The following is a 9,453-nucleotide window of genomic DNA, read 5'->3' on the forward strand; positions in this document are numbered from 1 at the left end:
AAAGCGCTATCAATAATTTCTCGACTTGCGTGCACAGTCCGTATAATTTTCCGGAAGGTTTTTATGTAAAAAATGGATTAAATTGTGAACTAGAACTTTAAAAACTCAACCGAGTTGACTTCTGTCAATATTTTGAGCAGACAAACCCGAATAAAAGTTTTGACCATTCTGATAGTTCTGTATCGTGATTTGGGACTTGGTCATATGCCCGAAATCGAATTTGGAGGTCCCTAGATCAAATTATCGTCATTTAACGGAATCTAGAAATCTAAGGCTAAAGATTTCTTAAATTTGACCGGAGATTTAACTTTTGAGAAAAAGACCCCGGAATAGAATTTTGATGATTCCAATAGTTTCGTATGGTGATTTTGGACTTAGGAGCATGTTCAGATTTGGATTTGGAAGTCCGTAGGACAATTCAGCGCATTTTGGCGAAAGTTGGAAAATAGAAGATTTTTGGAAAAGTTTGACCGAGAGTTGACCTTTTGATATCGAAGTCGGAATCCAGTTCTGAAAACTTTCATAGCTTCGTTTATGACTTGTGTGCAAAATTTGAAGTCAATCGAACTTGATTTGATAGGTTTTTGCATCGAATATAGAAGTTGAACGTTCTTAGTTTCATTAGGCTTGAATTGGGGTGTGATTCACGGTTTTAGCATTATTTGATGTGATTTGAGATTTTGACTAAGTCTGTATCATGTTTTAGGGCTTGTTGGTGTATTTTGTTGAAGTCCCGATGACCTCGGGTGGATTTCGGAAGGTTAACGGATATAAAAAGGCTGCTGAATTTTCTCTTTGGACAGCTGTTGATTTTTTTTACAGCATGTGAACAGTATCCGTGAACAGTACGTGAATAGTACCTGAAATTTTCTGGACAGAATGTTAAGTTCTGAAAATGAGACTTCATCCTATTTTCCATTTTTACCAAATTGGAGCTCGGGGAGAGGCGATTTGCGTGAGATTTTCAAAGAAAACAACGGGGTTAGTGTTCTTAACTTAATTTTGGTTAGATTACCCGAATCTATTACTAGTTTTGGCATTAAATATATGGATTTAGTTGGAAGAGTTTGAAATCCCTCTCGGATAGATTTGAGGATTTGAGGGTCGAAATATTATCGAAATTTAGTAATTTTGGTATAGTTAGACTCAAGGTTGGATGAGGTTTCATATTTCCAACTTTCGTCGAATTCCGAGACGTGGGCCCCACAGGCGAATTTTTTAGTGAAATTTCGGATTTTTAATGAAAAATGTAGAATTTCATATGGAATTAATTCCTATGATTTTTATTGACGGAATCGAATTATTTGTGACTAGATTTGAGAATTTGCGAGGCAAAGGCTTGTTGGAATTTTGAATTGGTTGCAAAGCGAGGTAAGTGTTTGGTCTAACCTTAGCTTGAGGGATTAGGAGTCGAGTCCTATTTGCTATGTGATATTTGTTGAGTATGACGTATAGGCATGGTGACGAATATCTATACGTTGGTGTCAAGCATGACCGTGAGTCTTAAAGTGAAATTGTTGTGTTCTAAATAAATGCTACATATGCCTAAGTTGTTGATTCTCTGTGTTGAGCAAGGATTATGATAATTCTCGTGGAGATTACTTATGATTGAGTGTTAGTGCTAGTTGAGGTAGTTAGATGTTGGAACAAGTTTGATTATAGCTAATTTTCCCTTGTCGGGACGTATTTACTTTTACTATCGATTCCATTGCCGGGATGACAAGATGCGAGAAGCGCGGCTCAGATGGTTCGGGCATGTAATGAGGAGAAACCCAGATGCTCCAGTGAGGAGGTGTGAGCAGCTGGTTGGGGAGGGCACGAGAAGAGGTAGAAGGCGGCCTAAGAAGTATTGAGGAGAAGTGATCAGGCAGGATATGGCGAGACTTCAGATTTCTGAGGACATGACACTTGATAGAAATTTGTGGAGGTCGAGTATTACAGTTGTAGGCTAGGAGCTAGTTGAGTCTTGCGTTACTTTGTTCCATTGTGAGCCTAGTATGGTAAGGTTTTAATCGAAAATTACTAGGGGCATTGTCGTGTCTTAATATTTTCTCTTTTCGGTGCTAGATCTATTTACTAGCCATCATTTCTGTCTTGTATTTTTCTTATGCATTTTAGGTTCCTATTTTTCCTATGATCTCTATGGTGAAACTAATATTCTCCCCTTTTGTTTTTCTTGTTTTTCTTATTATCTTGAGCCGAGGGTCTTTCGGAAACAACCTCTCTACCCCTTTGGGGTAGGGGTAAGGTCTGCGTACATACTACCCTCCCCAGACCCCACTTGTGGGATTTTTCTGGGTTGTTGTTGTTGTTGTTGTCCCTTGCCGGGATAGTATTGTTCCTTTATAGAAATATTATTGTTTCATTGCCGGCGTTGTTATTGAAAGATTATTGTTGCCTTGCCGGGATATTGTTATTAAGGGTGTTAAACGGGCGGGGTCAGCCTGGTTTCGGACCGGCCCAGACCGGTTAAAACCGGAACCGGCCCGGATCGGTTAAATAGGGCTGGGTTGGGCTCGGTTAGGGGGGACGCGCGGGTTACTCTATTTACGGTTGGAATACCAGTTACCCGAACTTGTCAACCCCTTAGGTGAACATTGTTCGTAAACCGGTTAACCGGCCCGGCCCGGCCCGGTTTAATGGTAAAAAAAAATAAAAAATTTAAAAAATTTGGGCCAGATCTAACCGTTGGCAACGATCCATTTCAGAAAATGGTCGTTGCCCAGCGGGTGAATTGCACAAATAGCCCAATTTTGGGTTTTTTTTTAAAATTAACCCCCCCTTTCAAAATCTATAAATACCCCCCTCCCCCATCTTCCTCATTTTTTCACTCATCTCTCAATTCTCAATCTCAATTCTCATATTCTCTCATTCTTCAATCTTTATTCTTCACCTATTAAAGTGCAATCAACTATTTGGCTATTTTTTTTTTGGAATTTAATTTATCGTAGTATTTATTTTTTGAAGTTTGAACAATTGAACTTCAAAATTGAAATAATTGACGTTTCTTCGTGGTAACATTGGAGTTGCGGAATCATCAAGTGCTCAATTTATTGCCGAATTCAGTGCACTCCCTCCAACTCTTTCTCTTATTTACTATTTTATTTGCATATTTATTTGTTTTGTTGCTAGTAGTTAAATTTTTACAATATATTTAATGCTACAAAAAGAGTTTGTGACAAGGTTACTAATCGGGGAAATAAAAACGAGGTAGTACTTCATGTTCAATATCTGGTAGTAATTTAAATACCTCTCCAAATATTCCTGAAACATTACCTGATAATAATATAGATTATGAACAATTGCAGGAAGATTTTGGTATAGATGATAATGAATTAAAAATGAAAGATGAGATACCACTTACACCTAGTAGTGTTGGAGTTGCTAGCAAGGGTGGTGGTCGTGTTGCTAGTAGTAGACCACCTATGGCCCCGACTAGTAATCGTAGAAAAAGAAGTAAGGTTTGGAAATTCTTTGAGGAAATAGAAGGTACTGATATAGTTAAATATAAACCTTGTAATGATACTTTTAAACATAAGACTGGTGGTCTTGTGAAATATGATAAAATGAAGGATCATGAGGAGTTAGCAAAAATGATTGTTTTGGGTTGTCTACCTTTTTCTTTTGCTTCTTCATCATATCTTATTATGTATATTCAAAGGATTTACAATCCTTTATTTAAAGGTATCTCTAGAAGTACTTGTAAAGCTGATATCTTTAGACTTCATGGACAATATCAAACATACATACGTTATTTGTTTAGCCACCTTCCTTGTAGAGTTTCTCTAACTTCTGATATTGGCCATGCTGTTAATGGAAATGATTATTTGACAATTATATGTCATTGGATAGATGATACTACTTGTATGCAAAAACGTATTATTGCTTTTAAGTATGATGAAGATCAGAGTCATACTACTGCGTTTATAAGTAGTACTATTTGTGAAGTTGTTGAATTTTATAATCTCAAGCAAAAAGTATTGTGTATGTCTTTTGATAATGCTTCTAACAATAATGCTGCAATTTCAATATTAAAACTGCATTTGCAACCACCTATTGATGAATTTTTTCATGTTAGGTGTGCATGTCATGTTTATAATTTAGTTGTTAAAAGTGGCCTTGATTTATTTTCAACTGAGATTACTCATGTTAGAAGAGCAGTTGGTGTTATTCAAGAAAATAATCGACAATCTAGAATAAAGGAATTTAAGAATATGTGTGTCCAGTATAACCTTAAATCCAGATTCATGCCAGACGAAATTGTTACTAGATGGATTATACATATATATTTTTAAAATGTTGCTACAAATATATATTCCCAATAACTGAAGTTGCTAATGCGCATTGTACTGATCCAAACCGTATGTTAACAACTACTACTTGGGAGGTCATTAATGATGTTAAATTTTTACATAAATTTTATACAACAACTGTTGAGTTTTCTGGATCATATTACCCTACTGTTACTATGCCTTTAGTACATATAGCTGAAATTTCTTTTCTACTCTTTCAATTTAAGAAAAAAGAAAAATATAGGGATGTTGTTGAAAAAATGCAAGCAAAATTCAAAAAATATTTCTTTCCAATTCCTTCGATTTACTTAATTGGTGCTGTTTTAAATCCTTCTATTAAGATGTCTGATTGTCACCAATTAATGAATGCTTTATATACTTATATGGAGATTGGACCAACTGAAACCCCAGATTTATATACTTGTATGAACAAGCTAAATGAATATTTACAACAATTATATAATTATTATGCAAATGTAATTGGTGATGCTGCTCTTAATGTAGGCAATGTTAATCCCACTATGCATTGTACCACTTCTTCTACTGTGGATGATGAAGAAGGCCTTGATAGTTTTAATATTTTTTCTACATTTTCTAACACTCAAACCAGTAGCAGGAACATTGATGAACTTCGATTCTACTTGCAGAAGCAAAAAGAGCCTCGCACAAAGGAATTTTCACCGTTGGGATGGTGGCATAAGAATGGAAAGCAATTTACTGTTCTTTTCGCTATGGCTCGGGACGTGCTGAATGTGCCAATTTCAACTGTTGTATCAGAGAGTGCATTTAGCCAAGCAAGACAACAACTTGGAGACACCCGTCACTCATTGGAAAGCAATGCTTTGGAAGTTTTAGTATGTTTCAGAGATTGGATTAGATCGACACGAAGAAATCAAGGACGTGAAGATGTTGATATCCTAGAAGACGAGGAACTTGGAGATATATTAACACATGGTAACCCATCCGAATTTAACACTCCAGAAGAAGGTCACTCAGTTCATATTGATTATGAAGAACTTACTAATGCAATGCAAAATCTTTGAATTTACTCTTTTTTTGGTTAATTTACTTGTTGTTAAATGTAAACCTTTCAATTTGTAAGTTTGAATTTTGAAATAAATGTAGCACTTGCAATTTATAAGTGCAATTTTTCCCCATCTTCCTTGTATTCTTTATATTAATACTTTATATTAATATAACTTACAATAGTTATACAAAATACAAAAAAAAAAAAAACACTAAACCCGGCCCGGCCCGGCCCGAATCCGTTAAACTCGGTAAGCCCCAACCCATAACCGGCCCAGACTATAACCCGTACGGGTCCAATAATCCCAACCTGGCCCGGCCCGACACACCAGTTTAACACCTTTAGTTGTTATATTGCTCTTGTTCCCTTGTCGGGATTCTTTGTGATTGTTGTTGATTTGTAACTGGGAGCGGGTGACACGCCTGCCACAAGATAAATGAAATAAGAGCGGGTGACACGCCTGCCACGAGATACATAAAATGTGAACGAGTGAAACGCCTGCCACAAGATAAATGAAATGGGAGCGGGTGGAACGTTTGCCACGAGATACATGAAATGGGAACGGGTGGCACGCCTGCCACAAGATAAATGAAATGGGTGCGGGTGGCACGCCTGCCATGAGATACATGAAATGGGAACGGGTGGCATGCCTGCTATGGGATATATGAAATGGGAGCGGGTTGCACGCTTGCAACGAGATACGAGAAATGGGAACGGGTTGCACGCCTGCAACAAGATGTGAAATGAAAGTGAATTCTGCCTTTGTTTTCCTTATCTTTGTACATAGTTGGATTTTGGATCCTTTGTAATCCTTTTGATATTCTGTTGTTACATGTTATTCCCCGAAGCATGTTTTCCCCTACCATCTTTACTTGTATATTTATGTTTTACTTTCCCCTGTATATTATATAACTGCACATGTTTATTTGGTAGTCTGGTCCTAGCCTCGTCACTACTTCGCCGAGGCTAGGCTAGGCACTTACCAGCACATGGGGTCGGTTGTGCTGATACTACACCCTGCATTGTGTGCAGATACTGATACCAAAGTGCTTGGACCGTAGTGAGGGTGCTGTCTTCAGCCTACACAGGCGACACGAGGTAGTCCTGCAGACATCCGCGAGCCTTGGCATCACCTCCTATCTTTTCCTTTATCCTGTTTCCTTTACTCATTTCAAAAACAGTGTATATTTTATCTTTCAGACTTTGTATGTAGTATTCGTAGACCGTCTGTGAAGCTGTGACACCAATTCTGGGTAGAGTTGTATTTAGACTTCCACAATTTTGTATTAAGATAAATTGTCAGATTTTGTCTTCCGCTTAATTATTTTCGCTATTTGCATGATATCTACTCATTACTGATAATGGTTTAAAACTGGAAAATGTTAAGTAATTAGAATAATTTGGCTTGCCTAACTTTCACCAGTAGGCGCTATCATGGCTCTCAAGGGTGGGAAATCCGGGTCATGACAAGTTGGTATCAGAGCCCTAGGTTACATGGGTCACAGACAAGCTTAGTAGAGTCTGAGGGATCGGTACAAAGACGTCAGATGCTACAGAGTTAGGAAAAACTTCACATTTATTCTTTCTTGTCGTGCGGTTTGGTTTCTCAATGCTAATTGAATTTCTACTCTGTTCTTTCACAGATGGAGAGAACACGCGCTTCCTCATCCATTAACCAGCAGTCCGAGCCCCCAAAAACAGCTCCCACTAGGGGCAGAGGGCGAGGCCGAGGCTGAGGCCGTTCTAGAGGTCGAGGTAGGGGCAGAGCTCAGCCTAGAGTAGCAGTACCAGCGGCGGAGCCTCAGGTTGACTTTGATGATGAGGTTCTGGCCCTAGCAGTTCCGGTGGGCCCAGCTCAGGTCCTAGAGGGGTTTATTGCTACCCCAGTACTCCAGGATGCTCTGGTTCGTCTAATGGGCCTTATAGAGAGTGTCACACTGGCATGCTTGCTTCCTGTAGCCCCACCTGTCTCTCAGGCTGGAGGAGGAGCCCAGACTCCTGCTACTCGCACTCCGGAGCCGGTAGCTCCCTAGTTTCAGACTCCAGCAGTTCAGCCGGGCGTGGTAGCTCAGATCGGCGATGGAGCAGCTATGTCTACCGATGCTTTGTAGAGATTGGACAGGTTCACCAAGCTCTTCACTACTACTTTCAGCGGTGCATCTTCTGAAGATCCCCAAGATTATCTAGACAATTGTCATGAGGTTCTCAGGAACATGGGATAGTTGAAACCAATAGGGTCGAGTTTGCTACTTTTCGCTTGTCTGGATCCGCTAAAACTTGGTGTAGAGACTATTATTTGGCTAGACCAGCCGGATCGTCAGCTTTAACTTGGGAGCAGTTTACTCAGCTATTTCTGGAGAAGTTTCTCCAAATCACTTAGAGAGAGATCTATCGGAGGCAGTTTGAGCATCTCCAGCAGGGTTCTATGACTGTTACTCAGTATGAGACCAGATTCATCGACTTGGCCCGTCATGCTCTTATCATATTTCCCATCGAGAGAGAGAGGGCGGAGGTTTATTGAGGGACTTATTCAGCCGATTCGGCTTTAGATGGCCAAGGAGACTGGGAGTGAGATTTCCTTCCAGGAGGCGACCAATGTGGCCAGGAGAGTTGAGATAGTTCTATCGCAGGGAGGTGGTCAGGGGTATGACAAGAGGCCTCGTCATTCAGGCCAATTCAGTAGTACCTTGTCTAGAGGTAGGGATTCGTATGATAGAGGCCATCCTCCTAGACCTTTTTAGTTAGCACTTCAGGTTTCTCACGGTGCTTTAGGTGGTCGTGGTTCCCATATGCAGTATTCTGATTAGCAGCCCTACAGTGCACCACCAGATCCTATCAGTGCACCGCCGCTTCAGATTTTCCAAGGTCGTCAGCCCCAGCAGCCGAGGGCTTGTTTTACTTGTGGTGACATAAGGCACATTGCTAGGTATTACCCTCGAGCACCGAGTAGCTCTCAGCATCAGGGTTCTCGTGCCATGGTTCAGGCACTGAGTGTTCCATAGCCCGCCCAACTAGCTATAGGTGGGGGTAGAGGTGCTAGAGGTGGAAGTAGAGTTATTAGTGGTGGAGCTCAGGCCGCTAGAGGTAGAGGCCAGCCAGCAGCAGGCCGTCTCAAAGATATAGTTAAGGGTGGTGGGGCCCAGCCCCGATGTTATGCTTTACCAGCCAGGCCCGAGGCTGAGGCTTCTGATGCAATTATCACAGGTACTATTCTAGTTTGTGGCTGGGGTGCTTCAGTTTTATTTGATCCAGGGTCTATGTACTCCTATGTGTCATCTTATTTTGCATAGTATCTGGTCATGCCTAGTGATTCTTTGAGAGCTCCTGTTTATGTGTCTACACTGGTGGGTAATTCTATTGTGGTAGATCGAGTCCATCGTTCTTGTATAGTTGTAATTGGGGGTCTTGAGACTCGTGTAGATTTGCTTCTTTTGGACTATGTGGTTTGTGCCAAGATTTATCTGTATATAGTTTTACCTTTGTGATCGTTATGCATAAATAGGGGTAAGAGTTACCCCCAAAGAATAATGAAGAGTATATGAATAAATGGGGTAGCTCAGCAGTATTAAGCCAGCATAGCAAAAGAGGAAATTGGCCGCCGGTGTTTGTGGCAAGCCTATGAAGAGGGAAGACTAGCCAATGCAACACCACCTACTCAGCTCTGTTCTAAGAAATATTTTTGAAGGAGTTTGCCTCCTGGATTCTTTGCAATATGTGGTATATGTGATCTGAACGGTTGTGTCAGGTCACCATGACAGTGTTCGAATATGTCATCAGGTTCAATAAGTTAGCCGAACCCTCAAAGGGATTGTTATAAATGTGGTAGTACTAGTCACATCATGGGAAAATTGTCCTAGACTTGGGAGAAACATAATTTATAAAAGCACTCAGGCTACATGCCCCATTGCAGTCAATACTCAGCTTACATGACCAGCCAGAGGTAGGGGTCAGGATGTTAGAGGTGGAGGTGAGACTCCTAGAGGTGGAGACCTAGCCGTTGATATGGTATGACTGAGGTCGCAACACTAGATGGTGTCGTTGCAAGTACGGTTTAGAATAATTATAAAGTAACAATTTTCTTAATTTGATTCGGTTTTGAGTATCGAGGCAAGTCCTCCTATTGTGCTCCACTTA

This window comes from Nicotiana tabacum, chromosome 18, assembly GCF_000715075.1.
Source record: "Nicotiana tabacum cultivar K326 chromosome 18, ASM71507v2, whole genome shotgun sequence".
In the NCBI taxonomy this organism is placed as follows: Eukaryota; Viridiplantae; Streptophyta; class Magnoliopsida; order Solanales; family Solanaceae; genus Nicotiana; species Nicotiana tabacum.